This window comes from Amblyomma mixtum, chromosome 1 (assembly GCF_055824585.1).
Source record: "Amblyomma mixtum isolate Tamu chromosome 1, ASM5582458v1, whole genome shotgun sequence".
Taxonomy (NCBI): domain Eukaryota; kingdom Metazoa; phylum Arthropoda; class Arachnida; order Ixodida; family Ixodidae; genus Amblyomma; species Amblyomma mixtum.
The window spans coordinates 182,607,795-182,622,603 of NC_143012.1; positions in this window are offsets into that span (position 1 = coordinate 182,607,795).

A 14,809-nucleotide genomic window follows, 5' to 3' on the forward strand; every position below is an offset into this window, starting at 1 on the left:
CATTCTCTTTCACATCCAAACCAAACTATGCTGACGTGGCGCGCAGGGGCGGTGCACCACGCAGCACTCTGGCACCTGCCGCGGCCACTTCCTCCGCGCCTGTGGCACTGCCATCAACGCCCCAGGCAGGGAGCGCCGGCCCATGGGTCGGCGTCCCACAGGACTTCCCCCGTCGGGGGAGGCCCGACACCAACGCATCCGCGGCTTCGCGGTCCTCCAGCACCTCTAGTGAGGTGATGGATACAACTACCACTCCGCCCGCTTTGCAGCGGCGGACCGGTTCTTACGAGCGAAGAAAAGATAGAACCCCGGTAACGGGCCCAGAACAGTAAATTCCTTCCGTTCCATTCCCACCCCAAAAAAAAACAAACATGATATTTGCGATTCAATGGAACTGTAGAGGAATGTTGAGGAACTACAGTGATATAACACATATTCTAGGGTCCGTGATGCCTCTAGCTCTATGTCTCCAGGAGACCAATCTTGGTCCACAACATTCAAATACCTTAAAGCATTATACAACTTTTAGGCGTGATCGCGAACATGCAAGTAGACTCTCGGGAGGCGTTGCAATCATCATCCAAAGCGGCGTCCCGGCTCAAGAAATCAAACTGAAAACAAAACTTGAGGCGGTTGCGGTTAGCGTCATCAGCTACAAAACCATAACAATATGTTCTGTATATCTTCCCCCACACATCACATTAACATGCCAAGATCTAGAAGGCCTGATCGATGAACTGCCGGAGCCATTTCTGGTAGTTGGCGATTTTAACGCTCACTCTCCGTTTTGGGGAAGCGAACGCTGTGACTCTAGAGGCCAAACAATCGAAGATTTTATACTTTCGAATAATGTCTGTCTTTTAAATACGGGAAAAGCCACATATTGCTGTCCAAGCTCAGCAAAAATGAGCTCTCTCGATTTAGCCTTCGCATCACCATTACTTTTTAACGATTTTAAATGGGATGTTTTAAATGACCCCATGGGCAGCGATCACTTACCTACCATCATCAGGCTATCATCGTTCACGCCAATCATCCCCACAAGGCCACGGCGCTGGAAAATTCAGCTCGCACGACTGGTCACTTTTTACAAAAAGTGCCACTCTGAAAAAGGAATTTTGTGACCACCTTAGCACAGATGAAATTAATGAGAAGTTTACTGAATGCATAACATCGGCCGTAACACTCGCTATACCACAAACAACATGACTTGCACAAAAGAAACACAAACTGTGGTGGACAAAAGAATGCACGTTAGCAAAAAAACAACAAAACAAAGCCTGGAGCGCTCTGCGTCGATATCCCACTGCAGAGAACTGACTTACCTTAAAGAAGGCAAAAGCCAGAGCGCGGTATGTCCGAAGAAATGCAGAAAAAACCTCTTGGCAGAAATATGTCTCCTCAATAAACAGCTCGACAACATCAAAGAAAATGTGGGAAACAGTTCGTACATTTACTGGTGACCATACCCCTTTCACACTTCCTCTCTTGACAGCACCCGGGACACAAACATCTTTAGAAGAACAGGCCAACATATTTGGCGAGCATTTTGCTGAGATCTCAAGCTCATCCAATTACACAAGCACATTTCAGAAACACAAAGCAGTCGCTGAAAAACAAAAATTCCCATCCGGAGCGGGTATACATGAAGATTACAACCAGCCTCTCACACTGCAAGAATTAAATAAGGTATTATCTTCTGGAAAAAAGACAGCACCAGGACCAGACAACGTCCACTATGCTATGCTTGCCCACCTCTCCGAGGCTGCTGTAGAGGCACTGTTAAAATTCTTTAATAAAATCTGGATAACTGGAAATATATCTGACGAGTGGAAATAAGCAGTCATAATACCTTTTCTCAAACCCGGAAAACCACCAACAAGTCCTAGCAGTTACAGACCAATAGCCCTCACCAGCTGCATTGCTAAATCTTTCGAAAGTGTAATAAACATTAGACTGACCTTCCTACTTGAATCTCGGCAACTTTTAGATAAACACCAATGTGGGTTTAAGAAAACATGCTCCACCACAGATCACCTTGTCCGCCTAGAAAACACCATCCGGGAGGCGTTCATCCACAAGCAGCACTCTATTGGGGTCTTCTTCGACCTGGAGAAGGCCTACGATACCACGTGGAAGTTTGGCATCCTCCGTGACCTAGCGGAGCTAGGTATCCGCGCCAGGATGTTGAACTGCTTGAACGAATTCCTGGCTAACCGCACATGCAGAGTCCGCCTAGGAGCAACTCTCTCCATGACTTTCACCCAAGAGAACGGCGTACCCCAGGGGTGCATTCTAAGCACGACACTCTTCGTAGTAAAAATGAATTCCTTAGCTAAAGTAATACCCAAGTCCATAATGTATTCAGTTTATGTAGATGACCTACAAATAGCATGCACATCCTCCAGCATATCAACCTGTGAGAGACAAATACAAATCACAATAAATAAACTAGGTGCTTGGGCAGACAGAAATGTGTTCAAATTTTCTCCTAAAAAAACATTAGCTGTTCTTTTTTCATTGCGACGAGGCCCACAGGTCGATCCCAATCTATACCTGAATCACACTGCACTACCAATTAAACAAGAACACAAATTTTTAGGCCTAACTTTTCACAAGAAACTAACATTTCTACCACACATTAACAACCTTAAAAAGAAAGCTTCTCAAGCCCTCAATATCTGAAAAGTTCTCTCACGGAAGCGGTGGAGGTCCGATAGAGCAAGCCTTTTACAAATATATCGCTCTCTGGTGCGCTCCAAGCTGGACTACGGGTGCATAGTATATGGTTCGGCAAGAGCATCCTACTTAAAAAGATTAGACCCCATTCATAATCTTGGTCTGCGCCTATCATCTGGAGCATACAGAACATCACCAGTAGTTAGCCTTTACGTTGAAACTAATGAAGCCGCTCTTGAGGATCGAAGAATCGCCCTTACATGCTCATATGTCTTAAAAATCCGTTCTCTTCCGAAACATCTCTGCCATCCAGTTGTCACCAAGTGCCCATCTAAAAGATTATTCATCAACAAACCACATTCTATCAGACCATTACTGCTGCGCTTTGAAGATAAATGTGAAGAGCTAACAGTACTAGATGCCCTACCGAATATTGCACAAAGGAATGAATATTTACCACCATGGTACAGCCTGCCTTCAGTATGTGACCTCACAATGACACATTTAGATATAAAGCAAACGCCAATTGAGTACATATTACAGGAATTCTTTGCACTACAAGAAAAGCATGATACCTACATTGAGTTTTATACCGATGGCTCAAAAACAGAAAGTCACGTTGGAAGTGCAGTAATCCAAGGAAAAAATAAACAGATAATGCGACTACCAGAATGTGCTTCGGTTTTTACTGCTGAGTGTTATGCCATCCTTGTAGCTGTAGAAAAAATAGTAAGAGAGAATATCAAAAATAGCATCATTTACACTGATTCCCTGAGTATGCTTAAAGCACTCCACTCCAGAAATGCAGCTGAACCTATAATAGGAAACATCATACATAACATAGTTAAAATCAAAAAACAAAAGCATAACGTTAAATACTGCTGGGCCGCCGCGGTGGCTCAGTGGCTATGGTGCTCGGCTGCTGGCCCGAAAGACGCGGGTTCGATCCCGGCCGCGGCGGCTGAATTTCTTTGGAGGAGAAATTCGAGGCCCGTGTACTGTGCGATGTCAGTGCACGTTAAAGAACCCCAGGTGGTCGAAATTTCCGGAGCCCTCCACTACGGCGTCTCTCATAGCCTTAGTCGCTTTGGGACGTTAAACCCCATAAACCAACCAAATTCTGCTGGGTTCCTAGCCATGTTGGAATTGTAGGTAATGAGAAAGCAGATGTATGCGCTACACAAGCCCGGAATGGCCAAATAAAGCAAGTGAACATACCGTACAGGGATTGTTTAAAGTTTATACACAGTAAACTCAAAAATAAATGGCAGGCTGCATGGCAAGAGCACGTAAACAACAAACTACATTCTGTGAAACCAATTTTAGGGGAATGGCAATCATGTAGGCATCAAGAACGTTTTACCGAAGTTATTTTATGTCCGCTCCGCATTGGACACACCCACCTCACGCACAGCTTTCTGCTAACCAAACAAAACAAACCTCTCTGTGAAATGTGTGGTGCCGAACTCACAGTGAACCACATTATAATTTCATGTGTTAAACTAAAAGAACTAAGAAAGAAATATTTTACAACATTTTATAGGGAAAGACTCCCATTACACCCCATGTTACTTTTAGGCGATCGTGCACTGGTTGACATCTCATGTATTTATAGGTTTCTCAAGGAAGGTAGCGTTTTAAACAAACTCTAAGTATAAAAAGCTCACCTTTAACAAAAACTCCAACCTTGTGTTTAGCGCATCATAGCCTCAGTTGCTTTTGCGCGATTAAAATCAATATAACTAACTAATTAGTGTCTGAAAACTTGATTTTACTCAGTGAATATCAATTTTAATAAAGTAATCTTCCCCAGTTGTTTCTGCATTGCTCGCTGTAAAAAGCAAGAAACGTCCATTTTTATGGTGTATCAAAAGAGCCACTTAGTTAGTTAGTTATATTGATTTTTATGGCGCAAAAGCAACTGAGGCTATGATGCGCCAAACACAAGGTTAGAAGTTTGTTTAAAACGTTGGCTTCCTTGAGAAACCTAAAAATACATGAGATGTCAACCAGTGCACGATCGCGTAAAAGTAACATGGGGTGTAATGGGAGTTTTTCCCTGTAAAATGTTGTGAAATATTTCTTTCTTAGTTCTTCTAGTTTTATGCATGAAATTAAAATGTGGTTCACTGTGACTTCAGCACCACACATTTTACAGAGAGGTTTGTTTTGTTTGGCTAGCAGAAAGTTGTGCGTGAGGTGGGTGTGTCCAATGCGGAGCCGACATAAAATAACTTCGGTAAAACGTTCTTGATGCCTACATGATTGCCATTCCCCTAAAATTGGTTTCACAGAATTTAATTTGTTGTTTACGTGATCTTGCCATGTGGCCTGCCACTTATTTCTGAGTTTACTGTTGATAAACTTTAAGCAATCCCTGTGCGGTATGCTCACTTGTTTTATTTGGCCATTCCGGGCTTGTGCAGCGCATACATCTGCTTTTTCATTACCTACGATTCCAACATGGCTAGGAACCCAGCAGAATTTAATGTTATGTTTTTGTTTTGTGATTTTAACAATGTTATGTATGATGTTACCTATTATGTTAGTTAGTTAGTTATATTGATTTTTATGGCGCAAAAGCAACTGAGGCTATGCTGCGCCAACCTCAAGGTTAGAGTTTTTGTTAATGGTGAAGCTTTTTAAAAATACTTAGAGTTTGTTTAAAACGTTGGCTTCCTTGAGAAACCTAAAAATACATGAAATGTCAACCAGTGCTCGATCACCTAAGAGTAACATGGGGTGTAATGGGATGCTTTCCCTGTAAAATGTTGTGAAATATTTCTTTCTTAGCTCTTCTAGCTTTATACATGAAATTAAAATGTGGCTCACTGTGAGTTCAGCACCACACATTTCACAGAGAGGTTTGTTTTGTTTGGCTAGCAGAAAGTTGTGCGTGAGGTGGGTGTGTCCAATGCGGAGCCGACATAAAATAACTTCGGTAAAACGTTCTTGATGCCTACATGATTGCCATTCCCCTAAAATTGGTTTCACAGAATGTAATTTGTTGTTTACGTGATCTTGCAATGCGGCCTGCCACTTATTTCTGAGTTTACTGTTGATAAACTTTAAGCAATCCCTGTGCGGTATGCTCACTTGTTTTATTTGGCCATTCCGGGCTTGTGCAGCGCATAAATCTGCTTTTTCATTACCTACGATTCCAACATGGCTAGGAACCCAGCAGAATTTAATGTTACGTTTTTGTTTTGTGATTTTAACAATGTTATGTATGATGTTACCTATTATGGGTTCAGCAGCATTTCTGGAGTGCAGTGCTTTGAGCATACTCAGGGAATCGGTGTAAATGATGCTATTTTTGATATTCTCTCTTACTATTTTTTCCACAGCTACAAAGATGGCATAACACTCAGCAGTAAAAACCGATGCGCATTCTGGTAGTCGCATTATCTGTTTGTTTTTTCCTTGGATTACTGCACTTCCAACGTGACTTTCTGTTTTTGAGCCATCGGTATAAAATTCAATGTAAGTGTCATACTTTTCTTGTAGTGCAAAGAATTCCTGTAATATGTACTCATTTGGCGTTTGCTTTTTATCTAAATGTGTCATTGTGAGGTCACATACTGAAGGCAGGCTGTACCATGGTGGTAAATATTCATTCCTTTGTGCAATATTCGGTAGGGCATCTAGTACTGTTAGCTCTTCACATTTATCTTCAAAGCGCAGCAGTAATGGTCTGATAGAATGTGGTTTGTTGATGAATAATCTTTTAGATGGGCACTTGGTGACAACTGGATGGCAGAGATGTTTCGGAAGAGAACGGATTTTTAAGACATATGAGCATGTAAGGGCGATTCTTCGATCCTCAAGAGCGGCTTCATTAGTTTCAACGTAAAGGCTAACTACTGGTGATGTTCTGTATGCTCCGGATGATAGGCGCAGACCAAGATTATGAATGGAGTCTAATCTTTTTAAGTAGGATGCTCTTGCCGAACCATATACTATGCACCCGTAGTCCAGCTTGGAGCGCACCAGAGAGCGATATATTTGTAAAAGGCTTGCTCTATCGGACCCCCACCGCTTCCGTGAGAGCACTTTTTAGACATTGAGGGCTTGAGAAGCTTTCTTTTTAAGGTAGTTAATGTGTGGTAGAAATGTGAGTTTCTTGTCGAAAGTTAGGCCTAAAAATTTGTGTTCTTGTTTAATTGGTAGCGCAGTGTGATTCAGGTATAGATCGGGATCGACCTGTAGGCCTCGTCGCAATGAAAAAAGAACAGCTACTGTTTTTTGAGGAGAAAATTTAAATCCATTTCTGTCTGCCCAAGCACCTAGTTTATTTAGTGTGATTTGTATTTGTCTCTCACAGGTTGATATGCTGGAGGACGTGCATGCTATTTGTAGGTCATCTACATAAACTGAATACATTATGGACTTGGGTATTTCTTTAGCTAAGGAATTCATTTTTATTATGAAGAGTGTCGTGCTTAGAATGCACCCCTGGGGTACGCCGTTCTCTTGGGTGAAAGTCATGGAGAGAGTTGCTCCTAGGCGGACTCGGAATGTGCGGTTAGCCAGGAAGTCGTTCAAGCAGTTCAACATCCTGCCGCGGATACCTAGCTCTGCTAGGTCACGGAGGATGCCGAACTTCCACGTGGTATCGTAGGCCTTCTCCAGGTCGAAGAAGACCCCAATACAGTGCTGCTTGTGTATGAACGCCTCCCGGATGGTGTTTTCTAGGCGGACAAGGTGATCTGTGGTGGAGCATGTTTTCTTAAACCCACATAGGTGTTTGTCTAGTAGTTGCCGAGATTCAAGTACGAAGGTCAGTCTAATGTTTATTACACTTTCGAAAGATTTAGCAATGCAGCTGGTGAGGGCTATTGGTCTGTAACTGCTAGGACTTGTTGGTGGTTTTCCGGGTTTGAGAAAAGGTATTATGACTGCTTTTTTCCACTCGTCAGGTATGTTTCCTGTTATCCAGATTTTATTAAAGAATTTTCACAGTGCCTCTACAGCAGCCTCGGAGAGATGTGCAAGCATAGCGTAATGCACGTTGTCTGGTCCTGGTGCTGTCTTTTTTCCAGAAGATAATACCTTATTTATTACTTGTAGTGTGAGAGGCTGGTTGTAATCCTCATGTACACCTGCTCCAGATGGGAATTTTTGTTTTTCAGCTATTGCTTTGTGTTTCTGAAATGTGTTTGTGTAATTGGATGAGCTTGAGATCTCAGCAAAATGTTCGCCCAAGATGTTGGCCTGTTCTTCTAAAGATGTTTGTGTCCCGGGTGCTGTCAAGAGAGGAAGTGTGAAAGGGGTATGGTCACCAGTAAATTTACGCACTTTTTCCCACATTTTCTTTGATGTTATTGAACTATTTATTGAGGAGACATATTTCTGCCAAGAGGTTTTCTCTGCATTTCTTCGCACATACCGCGCTCTGGCTTTTGCCTTCTTAAAGGTGGGTAGGTTCTCTGCAGTGGGATATCGACGCAGAGCGCTCCAGGCTTTGTTTTGTTGTTTTTTTGCTAATGTGCATTCTTTTGTCCACCACACTTTGTGTTTCTTTTGTGAAAGTCCTGTTGTTTGTGGTATAGCGAGTGTTGCGGCCGATATTATGCATTCAGTAAACTTCTCATTAATTTCATCTGTGCTAAGGTCGTCACAAAATTCCTTTTCCAGAGTGGCATTTTTTTGTAAAAAGTGACCAGTCGGCGAGCTGAATTTTCCAGCGCCGTGGCCTTGAGGGGATGATTGGAGTGGACGATGAGAGCCTGATGACGGTAGGTAAGTGATCGCTGCCCATGGGGTCATTTAAAACATCCCATTTAAAATCGTTAAAAATTAATGGTGATGCGAAAGCTAAATCGAGAGAGCTCATTTTGGCTGAGCTTGGACAGCAATATGTGGCTTTTCCCGTATTTAAAAGACAGACATTATTCGAAAGTATAAAATCTTCGATTGTTTGGCCTCTAGAGTCACAGCGTTCGCTTCCCCAAAACGGAGAGTGAGCATTAAAATCGCCAACTACCAGAAATGGCTCCGGCAGTTCATCGATCAGGCCTTCTAGATCTTGGCATGTTAATGTGAAATGTGGGGGAAGATATACAGAACATATTGTTATGGTTTTGTAGCTGATGACGCTAACCGCAACCGCCTCAAGTTTTGTTTTCAGTTTGATTTCTTGAGCCGGGACGCCGCTTTGGATGATGATTGCGACGCCTCCCGAGAGTCTATTTGCATGTTCGCGATCACGCCTAAAAGTTGTATAATGTTTTAAGATATTTGAATGTTGTGGACCAAGATTGGTCTCCTGGAGACATAGGGCTAGAGGCATCACTGACCCTAGAATATGAGTTATATCACTGTAGTTCCTCAACATTCCTCTACAGTTCCACTGTATTATGAAAGCCATCTTAGTTTTGTGTTTGTACTGATTGAAAAGCTAGATCAAGTTGTTTATGGCCCCGTGACTCGGGGCCTGTCTTTTTTTGACCGATCCAGGGAGCTCCGCCGACCATCCGACGTGGACGGTGAGGGGCTGCCCGGGGTCGTGTCCATCGCCTCTGCAGAGGCACTGGACGATCGTGCAGGAGGCACATTGATTTTTGAGTTAGACCTCGACCTGTGGGAAGAGGTCTTTGGGCCCGCCGACCCGGGGGTCTGCGTCCCCTCCTTTGGGGTAGGCGGAGTAGCGTGAGCTACTCCACCAGACGGCGCGGATGGCCCCGCCCCAGGCTCACTACGTGTGACCTGGAGAGGTGCCGAAGCCTGGTGTGGTGCGCCGCGCCCACGCACCACATCGGCGAAGTTTGTTTTTGCAGTGAAGGAGAATTTGTTTGTTTGAGAGTATTGCCTTCTTGCTTCTTTGAAAGAAATGTTTTGCGTAGTCTTGAGAGTAATGATTTCTTTTTCTTTCTTCCAGGACGGACAAGCCCTGGAGTAGGCAGCATGGTCGCCTTCACAATTTGCACACCGTGGGTTAGCAACACATTCTTCGGATTGGTGGTCCTTCGAAGAGCATTTTGCGCAAGTTTTGCGGCCGCGACAACTCTGTGAGCCGTGGCCAAATCTCTGGCAGTTGAAACATCTGCGTGGGTTGGGAATATACGGTCTTACATTTATTTTCAGGTAGCCTACTTCAATGGATTCGGGCAATGTGCTTATGTTGAATGTCAAGATCAGGTGTTTGGTGTCCACTTCTTTGCCATCCTTCCGGATTTTGATCCGGTGGACATCTATAACTTCTTGGTCAGTAAGTCCTTCGAGCATTTCCTTTTCAGAAAGGTGGACAAAATCTATTTCAGAAATGACGCCTCGTACAGTATTCAGAGACCGATGTGGGGTCACAGAGACAGGGATGTCCCCAATGGATACAATTGTTGCAACTTTTGAGTGTTGTGTGCTGTCGCGCAGTTCAAGAAGTAAGTCGCCACTGGCCATTTTTGACACCTTGTAGCCAAGGCCTAAGGCATCTGTCAAGCGTTTTGAGACTTAGAATGGGGATATTATCCTTGCTTGCGTTTCTTCTGCTTTGCTATGGATGACGTGAAATTTTGGAAATGATACTTTTCTTTTTTGAAAAAAGTCGTCTGCTTCGGTCCGCCCTCTCTTGAGAGAGCGATCAAGTTTTGAAAGGGGGGGAGCCATAAAAAATTGAGGTTTTTCGGTCATGGTGCCAGCCACCCACCATGGAGCCCAACAGGGGGACGCGACAGGAACTTGAAAGCAAGTCCTGCCCACGCCAGCTGTACACCTTAACTATAACCTAATATGACTCAACTCAGGGTAGTTGGTCACACACGGTTAAGCCTCGCCGCCAGGAAAAAGAGGAAAAAACGAAGAAGAGAGGAGGATACAGGAGAGTTGTAAGAAAGAGATAGTAAAGTGAAGGATAGAGGGGAGGATAGGAAAAGGCGACTGCCGATTTCCCCCGGTCGGGTCAGGCCGGAGGTGCCGTCTACAGGAAGCTGGGGCCAAAGTGGTGTGTTGCCTCCGCCGAGGGGCCTTAAGGGTCCAAACGCTCGGCATCGGCTCAACCACCAGGATCCCCTTTTCCCCGGACACGGCGATGCCACGCACGGCTAAGCGCGGATGCTCGGGTCCGTGTTGTGTTGTGTTGTGTTGGGTTTTATGGCACATAGGCAGCTAAGGCCATCATGCGCCAAGCTCAGGGTATATAATGAGTTTTCTGTAGAATTTTCAAAAATGTTAAAAATCATCGCTGGTGTAGATGGCCTAATAATACTGTATTACCTAGTAATAAGGGAAGAAACGAAATTCAGACATGGCTAATGTTAAAAGCATTTAGAAGGTCAGGTAGTCTCAGCGCCTATCCTTGCCTGGGCAAGGATCCCGAGGCTCCCAACCAGACAAATAAAAACCTCAGCCTTCTTCTCATGAATGAGAAAGTAGCTGAGGTGTATCACCTAATAAGGTGAACTAGCGGATCGAAATTTACAGTTTTTCAAGCACGTCTGCTTCTTTTAAAAAGCTAAAAAGAGAAGGTATGTTAACAATGGCATTATCATCTAAAAGCAGTGCTGGGTGAAAAGGAATGCATTCGTTATAAAATTCGGTGAAGTATTTTTTTCTTAGTTTTTCCAGTTTCGCACAAGAGAATAAAATGTGGTTAACGGTAAGTTCATCTCCGCATTCTTCGCAAACAGGTTTGTTTTGTTTTGTTAGCAGGAAGTTATGTGTAAGGTGAGTGTGGCCTATTCGGAGACGGCAGAGAATCCCTTCCTTGAAGCGTTCCTGGTGGTCACACGACCTCCATTCCCCTAAAACCGGCTTTACTAAGTGTAGCTTATTATTGACTTCACTGTTCCAAGCCGACTGCCATTTCTTCCTTAATTTCCGTTGTACTAATTTTATGCAATCGTTAAAAGGTATGTTTACTTTTTTCGTTTCCATCCTACGAGCTTGAGCAGCGCACAAGTCTGCTTTCTCGTTCCCTTTTATTCCGATATGACTCGGGACCCAGCAGAGTTTTATATTTTGTCTTTTAGCTGCGGCTGTTACTATGCTGTGTATAATGTCACCAAGAATAGGAGTGGTAGCGTTTCTAGCGTGGAGAGCTTTAAGCACACTTAAGGAATCTGTGTAGATTATACTGTTTGTGAGGTGCTCCTTTAATATTTTGTCTATGGCCAGCCAGACTGCGTAACATTCTGCAGTGAAGATGGATGTGCAATTTGGAAGTCTTACTGTTTTCTCCGAATTACCTTGCACCACTGCACTTCCTACGTAAACATCTGTTTTTGAGCCATCTGTATAAAAATCTGTGAACTTACTGTATTTTTGCTCGAGTGCAAGAAATTCTTGTAGTATATGTTGTCGTGGAGTTTGTTTTTTATGAAATTGAGTAAGGGTGAAATCACAGATTTTAGGAAAATTGTACCATGGAGGCAGTGGGTCTTGTCTTCGAGCAATGTCGGGTAATGCATCTTGTAGGCCGAGGTTTTGGCACATCTCTTCAAAACGCAGCAGGAGTGGTCTGATAGCTAGTGGTTTGTTATTAAACAGTGTTCTCGATGGGCAATTTGTAACAATAGGGTAACAGATATGTTTTGGTAGGGAACGGATTTTTAGAACGTATGAGCATGTGAGTATGCTTCTTCTATCTGTAAGAGAGGGTTCATTTGTTTCAACGTAAAGACTATTTATGGGTGATGTCCTGTAAGCGCCAGTTGCAAGACGTAAACCTAAATTGTGCACTGGGTCCAGTCGTTTCAGGTACGATGGCCTTGCTGAACCATATACTATACTGCCATAGTCTAATGAGGATCGTACCACAGAGCGATAAATTTTTAGAAGGCCTGCCCTGTCAGAACCCCAGTGTTTATGTGAAAGGACTTTGAGTATGTTCAGTGATCGGGAAGTTTTCTTTTTTAACGTGTTAATATGAGGCAGGAAAGTGAGTTTTCTGTCAAATGTTATGCCTAGAAATTTATGTTCATTTTCTACTGGTAAATCTATTTCATTAAGGTGTAGGGTGGGGTCTGCCTGCAAGCCTCGTTTGAGTGAAAACAGAATGGCCACTGTTTTCTGTGGGGAAAATCGGAAACCATTTCTGTCTGCCCATGTTGTCAGTTTATTGATTGTTAGCTGTATTTGTCTTTCACATGTTGATATGTTGGAGGATGTGTAAGCTATCTGGAGGTCATCTACATAAAGTGAATACATGACAGACCTTGGTATTATTTTGTTAAGAGAATTCATTTTTACAATAAAAAGAGTTGTGCTTAAAATACATCCTTGAGGCACTCCATTTTCCTGAATAAAATCCCTCGAAAGGGTTGAGCCTAGACGGACATTAAATGAACGGTTAGTCAAAAAGTCTTTAATGGAGTTCAGTATTCTGCCACGGATGCCAAGCTCAGCTAAGTCCTGGAGGATCCCGAACCTCCGGGTAGTATCATATGCTTTTTCTAAATCAAAAAAGACTGCAAGACAGTGTTGTTTGTGTATAAAAGCTTGTCTGATTGTATTTTCGAGACGGACTAGGTGATCTGTAGTTGAGCATCCCTTTTTAAAATCACACTGGTGGATATCAAGGAGTTCACAGGATTGAAGAACAAAGGTTAGTCGTATATTTAGGACACTTTCGAAGGATTTGGCGAGGCAACTAGTCAGGGCTATGGGTCTATAACTGCTAGGAGAGGTTGGGGGTTTACTAGGTTTAAGAAGCGGCACAATAATAGCTTTTTTCCAGGCCTCAGGTATTTTTCCCCATATCCAAACTTTGTTAAAGAACTTTAAAAGTGCTTCTACGGCAGGTTGAGAGAGATGGGCCAGCATTTCGTAGTGGATTTGGTCGGGTCCTGGAGCGGTTTTTTTACCAGCAGACAGTACTGTGTTAATTTCTTGGAGGGTAATCACACTGTTATATTTTTGGTTTGCCCCTCCACTAGTTGGAAGTCTTTGTTTTTCGGCTGTGTTTTTGTATTTTAAAAAAGACTGCGCATAGTGTGATGAACTTGAAACTGCTGCGAAATGTTCCCCCAATATGTCTGCCTGTTCCCCTATGCTTGTTTGTGTGCCAGGTGTTGTCAATAAAGGAATTGTGAACGGTGAAAAGTTTCCATTTAATTTTCGCACATGTTCCCACATTTTTTTAGATGTGGTGTGACTGTTTATAGAAGAGACGTAAGTTTGCCATGATTTTTTCTCGGCACTACGACGGACGTACCGAGCTTTAGCTCTTGCTTTTTTAAAATTTATGAGATTCTCATGAGTCGGATACCTGCGAAATTTACCCCAAGCTCTGTTTTGTAATTTTTTTGCTTCCTTGCAGTCTTTTGTCCACCATATTTTATGATTTTGTTGCACCACTCCTGATGACTGTGGAATAGCTGTGAGTGCGGCAGTTATGATACAATTAGTGAACTTTTCATTTATCTGGTCGATGGAGAGATTATCTAAAAGTATATTTTCTAAATTTGCCTTTTCTTTAAAAAGTGACCAGTCGGCGAGGTGAAGCTTCCAGCGCCGTGGCCTTGTGGGGATTATTTCCGGTGGGGATGCTAAAGTGATTAGTATAGGGAGGTGGTCACTGCCATATGGGTTGTCAATGATATCCCATTTAAAATCATTAAAAACAGAAGGTGAGCTAAATGACAAGTCTAAAAAGGACATTTTCCCCGAGGTAGGGGAGCAGTAGGTGGCTTTTCCTGTATTTAAAAGACATACATTGTTTGTGATGATAAAATCTTCGATTATTTGACCCTTAGAGTCACAGCGCTCGCTTCCCCAAAAAGGGGAGTGAGCGTTGAAGTCCCCAACTACTAGATACGGTTCTGGAAGTTCATTGATGAGTTCTTGTAAATCGTGGACTGTTAATGTAAAATGTGGAGGAATATATACAGAACAGATAGAAATTGTTTTATGGCTGACGACACTGACCGCAACGGCTTCAAGTTTTGTTTTGAGTGTGATTTCTCGAGCAGGGACGCCGCTTTGCACGACAATCGCAACGCCTCCAGATAGTCTATTTGCGTGCTCACGATCGTGTCTAAAAGTTTTATAATGTTTCAGGATATTTGTATGTTGTGGACCTAGATTTGTTTCTTGAAGACATAAGACTACGGGCGAGATTGACCCTAGGATATCTTTTATGTCATTGTAGTTCCTCAACATTCCTCTACAGTTCCACTGAACTAGAAAAGCCATA